Source organism: Ptychodera flava, chromosome 10 (genome assembly GCF_041260155.1).
Source record: "Ptychodera flava strain L36383 chromosome 10, AS_Pfla_20210202, whole genome shotgun sequence".
NCBI classification, from domain to species: domain Eukaryota; kingdom Metazoa; phylum Hemichordata; class Enteropneusta; family Ptychoderidae; genus Ptychodera; species Ptychodera flava.
In genome coordinates this window covers 14,576,224-14,588,522 of record NC_091937.1, presented here as the reverse complement: position 1 = coordinate 14,588,522, position 12,299 = coordinate 14,576,224, and the positions used below count along the sequence as shown (strand labels likewise).

General features: G+C 35.4%; 1 long non-coding RNA gene across 1 annotated transcript; it reads right to left on the bottom strand.

Annotated features, from left to right (window-relative positions):
• Nucleotides 1–1,061: 1,061 nt before the first annotated feature.
• On the bottom strand, nucleotides 1,062–2,753 carry LOC139141425 (uncharacterized). Its single transcript, XR_011554166.1, has 3 exons — nucleotides 2,663–2,753; nucleotides 1,998–2,108; nucleotides 1,062–1,550 (listed from the first exon to the last, which is right to left on the bottom strand). It is a non-coding gene; the product is annotated as an uncharacterized lncRNA (long non-coding RNA).
• Nucleotides 2,754–12,299: the final 9,546 nt, after the last annotated feature.

Genomic DNA, 12,299 nt, shown 5'->3' with positions numbered 1-12,299 from the left:
GTAGATGAGCAAAATTTTATTTGAGGCTGCTTGCTCAGCCATTCTCGTGTATGGGTGATTTTTCATGTTTTTCCTTTTGCGAAGTTTTGCAAAAATATTCAACATGTTTTGTGTTTTGCCTCACAGGGAAATTCCTAACCATGAAAATGGCAGAAAGTATTTGAATACTAGTACTACAGCTTTTTCTGTTTCAAATCTAGTGCAGATTTGGAAGAAGCAGCCTCAAATGCATGATCCTTGCATGCACAAAAAAAGTTGCGGGTACTGGATAGGTGTCCAGTTCTGCCTCAGGCACTGCACTTGCAAGCCAAATCTCAAATAATCCTGGGCCTTTGAAAATTTAAGTAATGAAACACAATCACTTGGAAACATTGAGCACTCTACTGCAATACAGCAATTTTGCATGTCAGAACTTTTTGTACAAGATAATCTTCCAAATTCTATGGACGTCCACAGTCTCGGCTAGGCTCAGCGGTACTATGTCTTGTATTTGCGTCACTTCCGTATTTGTAAGATCACCCAAAGAGCACTTCAGGTCTTTTGGTGGGTTCTTTCAAATCGCTGTGATGGGTGAAAAAGTGTTTATTCTATGGTCAACAATACAGTTTTCAACAGTAATGAATTTATTTCACCTATTATTTATACGTAAGTTTGCTTATGCAATGAGATGGGTTTGTCATGTCAGGAGAACTTCAACAGTTAAAGTTATCAAATATCTATCACAAGTCAGCATGGAGTTTTCATAAATTTCAAAGTTGTGATGCTAGACATACAGTATTGATTCTGTGAGAGAAAAATTTACAAATTTTATTGATAACTTGTTTTGATTTTGTCACCCTTTCTTTTCTATTTTGATTTTTCACTTTCAACAACAATTCAATGCCTTCTTCACCTTTCCTGTGGAATGCAAGCTCTAAATGGCCCATAGCAAGGCCACTGCTTGCAATTTTCTTACAACACATTTTCTTATACACCCTTGAGTACAAGAGTACGCAAGGTTTGCATGTTTAGGCTTGTTGCCTTTGCATGCTCTACAGATTCCCTCACAAACTCCATGTAAACTCATCAAAAGATGGCTGCACCTTTTCAATAAGTTTTTTAAAGCTTTCACATCTGCTAAAGCATCATGTGCACTGTAACTTTCTCCTACAAATTTTGAAACAAGCTCAACTTGTGAGTACTTTTCACAATCAGGATATGAGGTCTTAAAGACTTTATAGGAATCAAAAAGCCAGCAATGTGTGAAGACAATTGATCAACCATATCTGTTGCTACAGCAGCATTATATAAAACTCTACAATCAAATGACTTGATGTTATGTCCAACCAGAATACAAGGTTCTGGTCCAAGAAAGTCACACAATGTCAACAATGCTTGTTTTACAGGTACTGCACTGACAGGTTTTCCATTCTGTGTTAGGATTCCATTTTTCATTGCCAGACCAATCACTCTTGATGCTGGTTCACTTATTGGAATCCTAGGTATCACATACACATTCAGACACCCTTTTGGTCCAACAGCTGCAAGCTGTGTTATGTGTGATGTTCTTGCTGAAAAAGAAAAAAAAAACTCATGACAAATGGCAAGATAATTTGTTTATGTTATTTTGGATTACAGTAAATTTCAATGAAAATTTCATTTGCTGAGTCAGACTTTGCCCTGGGAGATGAGTAATAAACTGAAACTGACACTTGAGGCATTGATTGGCTTGTTGGTATGAAAATAATGTCATCTGCCTATTGTCTGTAAACCATTGCTGATTTTGATAAGCAAGTCATGATCATTAAAATAATGCTGTCAGAAATTTGAATCATGGATGAACTTGTTCTGTTTCCAGTAAAAATTTGCTTCAGTTTAATGATTGATCTGTGTGTGTACAGTTCAATAGCCTTTGTAGCCTCTAAAGGTATTAAGATGAAGTAGTGAAATGATTGCAATATCAGATTAGTTTAAACAACACGTATAATCACATTGATAACAACAACAACAACACCTACCTAATCCAGTAGTCTCCAGGTCAAAATACACTACAGGTTGATCAGTCAATTCTATTGGTTGTGGAACAGGTTCTGTAGAGAGGGAAGGTATCTCCTGTATATCTTGGGTTTCTGAATAAAAAAATAGAAGCAGATACAGATAAAATATATGGGAATGAATGATTCAGTTTTTACTTCTAATGAAACAGAATATTCACAAAATAGTACAACCTATGGTCCATGGCTCAATGTTTTAGGTATTTGGCAAATCACAAACTTTAAGCAGACATGAACTGAGTAACTAGTTCTACAATTATGCAAATAACAAAATTGCCATCCAGCAAATGATAGAGTACATCAGGTCACTCAATGACTATGTGCACACTTGCAGATGAAATAGTACATGTCATTATGTATGCATTAGGTTTTTGTGTGTTCATTTACAATATGATCACATCAATAAATGTCAAACTTACTACAGACCTTCATGCACATGTTTCATCAGTTTTATGCCAGTGAGTTGAAAGGTAAATCAGTATATGCAGGGAGCCATATCAATACAAGCATTCAACTATTAGCAATTTAGTCATTTTACATTGATTCTAAAATCATTCATCTACATCTATCTGAATCCAAACTTTCATTCAAATCAAATAAACAAGTGACTAGATTAAACAAGTAATTACTTTGAACAAGGTCAATTCCTGTTGTGTATGAGTCACCTTCACGGAGTTCTTGAACACTCTGTCGTAAACACTTGTTTGCCTTCAGCTCGATACGATTTTTTGGCACACCTGGTCTGGCTCTTCATCCGTCTCTTTCTTTCTTGATTATCCAGATAGGACGCACGTGACACACAATACTTCCCTGGAGACATGCCAATCCGTTCATTTACCTATGGCAAAACAATGACAAGTTTACAATGACATCAGTATAAATTTTTGAAATATTTTTGTTGTGTTGTTAACTGAAGTGGGCTGACTCAACTCCAGTTTGAAATTATTTATGGTCATAAGATACAATTTCTTGTATTTTACAAAAACTCACAGAATAGAAGTAATTATACTTCATGTCCAGGGAAAGTGTGAGAATACAACTCCAAAAGCCAACACTTCAGGGTATATTTGTGATAAGAAGAACCACATAAATAGCTTCCTAAACAGATCCAAATGATGAAAATATGAAAGGAAGTAACGGTAGTCTCATTGTCCCTGAAAAATTATATAAATATGTGCCATGACCATAAGCAATGTGTAGATTGATGCTAACTCGATCCACATCACATGATCACTGGGCTGGTTTGAAACAATGCTTGTAATTCTGGCATAAATATAACACTTGAGTCGCATTATGACCAGTCCAGTGTTACTGTCAGCTTATGGAAAACTAGCGTTTCTGTGCACTGAATATATCAAGCCATCCGTTCGCTTTGAGGTAAACGCGAGACTTGGCACTCGCGCGCGTGCATGAAACAAAAAAAACGTAAAAAATTCCTACTACCAATTGCAAGTTTGGTATTTACATCCAAACCCTTTTATTTGGTCCGTGTCTCAGGCCAAGGGAATAACGTTGACAAAATACAAATGGGGTTGCAACACCTGACAAGCAGCCAGCTACCCAGTTTTTACATCCATGCCCAGACATGTCGAGTCTCGCCGATAGTGTCGGTCATCCGTAACGGCATGCTGCATTGCTTGCAGCCAGATAAACCATCTGCAAGGATAACAAGATCAACAATTCGCCTACCATCTCTCCTCGTGGCACTGTAGGTTGTTGGCCGCCAAGGATCGTAGACTTCATCATCTTCACATATGACTACTTCATATGGGTTCCGGAACTGAGTTGACCGAGCCAACATAGCAATGGTCGTCAGCCGTTGTGGCCGCAGTCGACTCGACAAGAGTATCAGATTTTAAAATTTCATGACTAGAGAATTGCCATTTATCCTTGAGGGCCTCAGAACTCTTCAAGCTCTGTTTTGTGTTGCTTTGGTAGTGAATCTACATGTGACTTTCGGCCGACTGGCACGACCAAACGACATAGTTCACTGATAGCGCGACGTAGTTTGACCACTTATGGAGTTCGCGCGCACCCGGAGACTGTCATGTGGGAAAAATTCTGACAGGTCACGTGTGTACGGCGCCCAGAAAAATGTGCTTATCTGACAAAACTTTTTTTAGCAATACCCTGGGGAGTCACTTTAGCCAGCGCACTTCATGCGCGCGGTACATGTCGCTTCGCGTTTCGTACGATGTTGTGTACACGGAGTGTGCCAATTTAATGTTAATACGAAGTTTTCTATACGAAGGATTTTGTTTCTGTAAACTACTCTCTTTTTTATTGTGGTTGTTGTTCCATCGGCCGGGCTCGGGCTCGCTCACTGCACAGTGTACTGTAGTCGAGACCATGGAGATAACTCCGTATTGCAACATGAAGGTGCTTTTCTTCTCATCCACTTGCATGTTTATTGAGTATAATTTATGTACATAAATGGCAAAATTAGAGGAAGGTGATGAAAAACAAAAACATAAGTACCCTGCTTGCCATTGCCGCATTGTGATGTGGTGATTTTGATACTCCCGCCACCGTGAGAGCGGACGACCTCATGTGACCTCGTGCCCTCTCCTCTACCCCCTAAGACAGCCTCTGTGTGTTGATCGATGTGTACACAGTGATTGATTGAGGTGCTAGGCAATTTTACGCAATCAATGAAATTTACTGTATATTTTAACTATTATGTGGCTATTTTGTGATGTTTGTGATTTTAGACTTCTCCAATTAAGATTTCGTTTGTGTGTTTTAACAGACGAAGTATTGTTTGAGGGATTACTTTCCACAAATGAGTAAGGCTACAAGCAGTAATTAGTTGGTTTTGTCAGATAAGCACGTTTTGTCAGATAAGCGCCGTACACACGTGTATGTGCACTTCCGCATGCTACGCCCTCTGTATGCTCTCTGTATTTACGTATCGTTTGAAATCAAAGATATCCGATTTTTATGGTGTAAACTTGACAAAAAGTTCTTTTCTTTGAAAAATGATATGTACATTTGCTGTGTTTATATTCCACCAGAGAATTCTTGCGTATATGTTAAAAATGATTATTTTGATGTATTAGAAAGTGAAATTTCAAGATACTCAGTGATGGGTGATATCATTCTCATGGGTGATTTAAATAGTAGAGTTGGATTTCTCAAGGACTTTATTAAAGACGACGATATAGTTTATACTCCTGTACCAAATTTCTATACATCTGATGATTTTAGAGAAAGAAATAGCAGAGATTGTTCAATGCCAAATGGTAATAAGTTTGGTAGGCAACTGATTGACCTTTGTTTAAATAACAATTTGATAATTGCTAATGGGCGAACTGTTGGGGATTTGTCAGGGAAATTTACCTATCATCATCCAGTAGGTTCAAGTACTGTTGATTATTGTATAACTACTAAAACAAACTATAAGAATTTGCAGTATTTCAGAATTCATGATATCAGTGCCATGTCTGATCATTGTGCTATAAGTACTTCATTACGTTGTAACTACACAGTAGTCTATGACTCCGTACCGAATAAGCCTTTACCAAGTTATGTTTGGGAAAATGACAGTGCTGACATTTTCAATGATACATTTAGTAATGAACATTTCACTCATGCCTTTGATAAGTTTATGAAATATGATTTAGATAGTACAGATACAAATACAGCAGCTATAGAGTTGACAAGGATATTTTCAACAGGCGCCAGGCGATGTCTGAAAATTAAATACAATAAGTCTAGGAAAAAAAGAGAAGACAAGAAATCAGTGGTTTGACAAAAACTGTTATAATTTACGCAGGGAACTAAAATATGCTGCTAAAGCCTTTGATAAAACCCTAATGATCCAGTTTTGAGATGTTATTATTTCACCCTGAGGAAAAAATACAGAAAGCAACTTAAATTTAATAAACAGCAGTTTACCAAATCATTGATAAACAAACTAGAATTGGCAGATGGAAACAGTTCAGGTGAATATTGGAATATCTTGAAGAACTTAGGAAGAAATAGGGTGTCCCATTGGATGAATCTATACAGAGTAATGATTGGATTTCATATTTTGAGTCATTGTATAATAATAAGTCCACAACAACTGAAGAAAAAATTGTTTCTGAAAAATTGGGAGAGTTGGAAAAAATAAAGAGACTAAATACTTACCTTAATACTCCAATAACACATAATGAGTTGTTATCTGCCATTAAACAATTGAAAAATAAGAAAGCACCAGGTGAAGACTGCATAAGAAATGAGATGATTAAAGCTAGCAATAATGTGTGTATAAGTAGCATTTTAAAATTGTTTAATCATATACTGGATAGTGGTAATTTCCTGCATTCTGGAAATCAACATTGTTAGTTCCACTTCACAAATCAGGGGACAAATGTGATCCAAACAATTACAGAGCAATCGCACTTTCAAGTTGTTTATCAAAACTTTTCACATTGGTATTGAACAAGCGTCTCATTAAGTATCTAGAGGTCAATGATCTTTTCTCACCTTTTCAATTTGGTTTTAGAAAGAATAGACGTACTTCAGACTGTGTATTTTTGTTAAAGACTGTAATTGATAAAATGTTTTCTACTAAAAGTTTGAAAAACTCAAGCTCAAACAAGCTTTATGTAGCTTTTGTAGACTTTAGGAAAGCTTTGATTCTGTTTGGAGAAAAGGATTATTTCTTAAAATGCAGAGGTTGGGAATAACCGGTGGTTTCTATGATGTTGTAAAATCTATGTATGATAACACTCAGTACAAAATGAAACTACCAAGAGGTATTTCTGATGGGTTTCTTTCTACTTGTGGTGTTAAACAAGGTTGTAACCTTTCACCAACTTTATTCAATGTTTTTCTGAATGATCTCCCAGGTATTTTTGGTGATATATCTGATTTCCCAATAGAAATTGGAGACCTGAAAATGAGTTGTATTTTGTATGCTGATGACTTATACTTATGTCAAAATCTGCAGAAGGTTTACAGAATTGTCTGAATAAGTTACTTTCTTATAGTAAATTATGGGGTCTCACAGTTAATGTAGATAAGACAAAAACAATGGTATTTAACAAGAGTAATCATTTCATAAACAATGTGCAATTTTACTTTGAAAACAATTGATTGAAAGAGTGAAACATTTTACATATGTTGGTGTTCTTATTACACCAAATGGAAAATTCAAACAAAACCAGAATAATCTTAAAAACAAAGCAATGAAAGCTTTATTCAGTATAAAAAGGTCAATTTTATGTGAAAGAATGTTAAATCCTAGACTTTGCTTAAAACTTTTTGACACATTGATTGTTCCAATTCTTTCATATGCTTCTGAAATTTGGGCAACAGAAATCACTAGTACTGATAATTGTCTTGAAAGTCTTTGTATGTCGTTTTACAGATTTATTCTAGGAGTCAGTAAACGTACTCCTTTGGAAGGCATAAGAGCTGAGTTGGGTAGACTACCATTGAAGATCTCACTTTATATGTCTGTTATAAGATATTGGTGTAGACTGAACAGTTTGCCTTCAAATCACATTCTTAAAAAGGCACTCACAGAAAACAGAAAAATTCAATCTCCTTGGGTGAAATTTATTAATCGCAATTTGGGGGATTGTAATCATATGCATGTTTTCAGTTCATTGGGAGTGAAATCATATTGTCAACTGAAGAAGAAAATAAAAGAAAATCTTACAAGTGAATATTTGGGTTCATGGAGGAGAAATCTGTTTGATGATGTAAGAAAAAATGGAAATGGTAACAAATTACGTACATATAGAATTTTCAAAACTCAGTTTGTCTTCGAAAATTACTTAGAATGCTTGTCTGACTTTACACTCCGTAAATATTTGTCCAAATTCAGATTGAGTGACCATAACTTGGGTATTGAAATGGGAAGAAAAAGTAAACCTAGATTACCTTTGAATGAAAGAATCTGTCAGAGATGTGATTATAATGAAATTGATGATGAGTTTCATTTATTATTTTCATGTAAAAATCATACTTCAGAAAGAATTTTATTGGGACAAAGTAGTGGTACAGATTTTTGTAAATGTTATAGTCTCTTAGAAAAAGAAGAAGTTGTTAAAAAGTTAATGGAACAAAATGTTCTTGATCTAGCTGTATTTCTAAAGAATACAAATGTATGCTGAACCCTCCAGCAGCTCCGGGCTGAAAAATGTCCTGGTAACTTTGTTCATTTGTTGTTCAGACTTTTACTGTTTTCTTAAAGAGCACATGTTTATACTGAGCTGAAGCAGCTCCAATGAATGTAATTATTGCATGTTTTCGTATTACAGAGATGAATGGTTGTTTTCTTTCTCTGTATTGTTCGCTTACATTTGTAACACATCTTGATGTACCATACCATACTCTCTGTTAGTATGTGTCGAGTAAATAAAGATTGATTGATTGATTGATTGATATAATCAAATCGGCGAGTAGGGTTCTGGTTTTTGCGAAGTCTCGCGATCTTGGCGATCGAATACGTAGAAAGAGTGTCGATGAGAGTTCAATTTTTCAAGAGAGGGCCGTAGTAGCACTAGTCTAGTCGACCCTATTCGTCTGTGCTTCCGACCCAGCTGGACGAATCGGGTATACCCTATGGTAGCGCCACAGTTTATCGTAACGTTGCTTGGATAGTCGTTCGGGGCGGGCGGCCGCGGGTCGCCGTTCTCTTTTTTGGAACGACTATCCAAGCAACGTTACGATAACCTGTGGGTAGCGCCGGTTGCCAGATCATTATTGACAAAACAGTGATGCAAAAATCTTTATGAAGTGTTGTCCGAGCCCTCTTTTACCGCAAAGTGTTACCGTAGAAATGCCTGTGTTACATATTATTCCGATCTGATTAAACTTTAATACTTAACTTTATTGCTCAACAACACACTCAAGGACTGGATGAAGCTGCTGCTGGGGGAGAAAACTAACGTACAAGAAATAAATTTGGCAAGAGGTAGTTTGTTTTCGTGAGTAAAGATATACATGAACTTTTCTCTATCATTAAAATCAAGAAAGCCTGGACTATACAAACTAGTGGATGAAAATAGACCATCTCGATACGTTCTGTATTTTGGACATTCTATAACAAAGTGAAATTCATCCTCAACTAAAGACTTACAAAACTTGCAGAATCTGTCATTTGCAGGAACTTTTGGAATTGACCTTCTACCCAGTTCTATTTGTAGGTTGTGATCCGAAATTCTTAGTTTTGTCAGCCACCTCCTATAGGTACAAGATCTTATATCTAGCAAGTAACTTTCAAATTCAATTTTTGTCTTAAATAGCCTGTAAGTTCGGAGCTTATTCCTCTGCATTCCACACTTCCTCGTATCATTATGAATGTTTCTCAGCCATGTTTGTTCATACATTTCACAAAAACTATCATATACATTATTAACTGTGGAATTGATATTGCAAACACAAGACCATATATCACTCCCACTGTAAGAGTTCAAAATGCTTTGTATATAATTAGACCAATCTGAATTCAACCTGGACGTATAAGCAGATCTCAGTAAGATGTCATCTGATAAAACTAATCTATGCCAGTATTTGAGCATGTGCTTTATCACCATAAAGTGAATTGGATATCTACCCAGCTCTCCAACAACACCATCAGATGGTGCATGTTTAGATACTCCTAGGATAAATCTATAATAAGATATACTAACATCATTGAGAAAGTTACATTTGTCATTAATTTCATATCCCCATATTTCACAGCCATATGTCATAATAGGAACAATTAAACTATCAAAGAGTGATAATGCAACTTTTACAGAAAGTGAACCATTCTGAAGGCCCTTACGAAGGCTGAAAAGAGCTTTCATTGCCTTCAATTTAAGATTATGAAAATTACCTTTGAATCTACCATTTGGGGTAATGACAAAACCAAGGTAACAGTACGTTTTCACTAAGTCAAGAGTCACTCCATTGTAAGTGAGTTTAACTCCTTTTAAAAGATGATTACTTTTGTTAAACACAATAACTTTCGTTTTCTTTATGTTAATAGATAATTTCCATTCACGACAAAAACTATGAAGTTTATCTAAGCAGCTTTGTAAGCCTGTTTCAGATTCTGAAATCAATAAAAGATCATCAGCATACATTAGACAATTGATAAGGAGTTAACTAAGTTTGATAGGGCAGTCCTGACTGGAACCAAATGTACTGGGAAGATCATTTATAAAAATATTAAACAAAGTTGGACTTAAGTTACACCCTTGCTTAACTCCTAAACTGGAGTAAAATTCTTCAGTAAAGCAATTGTTACTTTTCACACAATACTTAATGTTGTGGTACATGGACTTAATTAAGCTATAAAAATTACATTAATGCCATATTTCTGTAATTTCCAAAGTAAACTTGTACGCCAAACCCTGTCAAATGCTTTCTGAAAATCTACAAAACAACAATAAAGGTACCTACGACTGGGACTACAGCTTGACTGATAAAATTTCGCATAGATATGTTGATCGATATTAGAACGCAAAACAACAAGATTATCTGCAGTTCTCCTCTTTGCTCTGAAACCAGACTGAAATGGCGAAAGAATACCATTGCTATTAAGAAAGTTTAGAAGCCTATTATTCAACACAGAGGTAAACAATTTTGCAAGGCAACTATTTATAGAAATACCTCTGTAATTTGACGGATCACATGTATCACCTGATCTGAACACATTGACCAAATATGCTTTTTTCCAAGCATTTGGAAATGTTCCTGATCTGAGGATGACATTGAATAATGAACACAATGGAGTAAGTATGGAAGAACCACCATATTTTAGCATTTCATTCAAAATACCATCGACACCTGGGGATTTCCCTGTTTTAATTTATGCAAAGCCTAAATATTTCTAATTCTCTAAATGTGGATTTAAGAATAACGTTCACATCATATCCATTGGCATCTTCCATTTTTGTTAATTCAGATATGATACGTTTAGAAACATTATCAGTTTCTTCACAAGAAAATCACCTAACTGCTTAAAATGATAAAACCATTCAGCAGGAGAGATAGACGAGTCGATTTTCTTACAGACATATGACTCCCTGAAATATCCTTCCACAATTTCCAGTAATCATTATGGTCTTCGGAATAAACCCTTTCTAATTTCCTTAATTGACTCTTTCTGAAAGTGACCGTTTACATTTTAACAATTTTTTGTATTCTCTTTTTAGAGTGAAACATCTCCCTCTAATATGTGGATCATTTGGGTAACGATTCAACAATTTACAGCAATCTTTAAGATCTTACGAAGTGAAAAACAAGACTTGTCAAACCAAGGCTGAAAACCACGTTTTGATTTGTTCTTTTCAATTTCGGCGTAACCTTACGTAAACAGCGATCTGAGACTTTGTGAATAATACCTTCAAATACTTTTACAATATTATCACAAGAATTGGAACTATGACACTCAATATTATAATTTCTAAAGTCTTCTTGAATAGATGAACTTTGCAGAGTATTTAAGAAATATTGTTTTGCATTATAATTCCAAAAATATTTACTTGAACATGGTTACACTCTACATCAACTGACTGCTTCACAATATTATTTATATTTATAGAAAAACCTATTGGACAATGATCAGAGAAATGTGTAAAAGCATATACTTTGAAATAATCTATACGGTTCGCCAAATTCTTTGTAACAATACCATAATCTACTGTACTAAATCCATTTCCCTTGTAACAAGTTGGTTTTCCATAAAGACCCCTGCAGTTCTACCATTTAAAATCTGTAAGCCGTTTTGAATGCAAAGATCAATCAGTTGTCTCCCAAAGGAATTACTAAAACTACCATTATCCATTGAAATTCTATTGTGTATAAAGTCAGGAATATAAGAGGCGACAGGAAGAGAATACCGCGTACGCATAAGAAGACGTTGCGGTACTCTATATCTGATTTTAATCAGATTGATATTGTTTATGATGTAATGAAAACATTGTATCTGTTTGAAATCTCGATACAAATGTAGGATTATTATCCACCCCTAAGGGGTGGACCATTTGATATCCTGGGGGGGGGTTAGAAGATTTTGTGGGGCATTATTTTTTCCCCACATGTTGACTTTTTTTAATGCAGCGATGTTGCCAAATCAATCTGTTTATCATAAATCAACGGACTTCTACATACTTGATTTAGTGTTTCAATGAAACTGTTGTCATGTCACTAATAAGAACTTAAACGTGTCAATTGTAAAGTTTTAATACAGTATTTTGAATGAACTGTGAATGTACGCCATTCTTTTTATGCACAACAACATGTCCAGAACTGTTGTAAGAAAAATGTGATATATTAGTG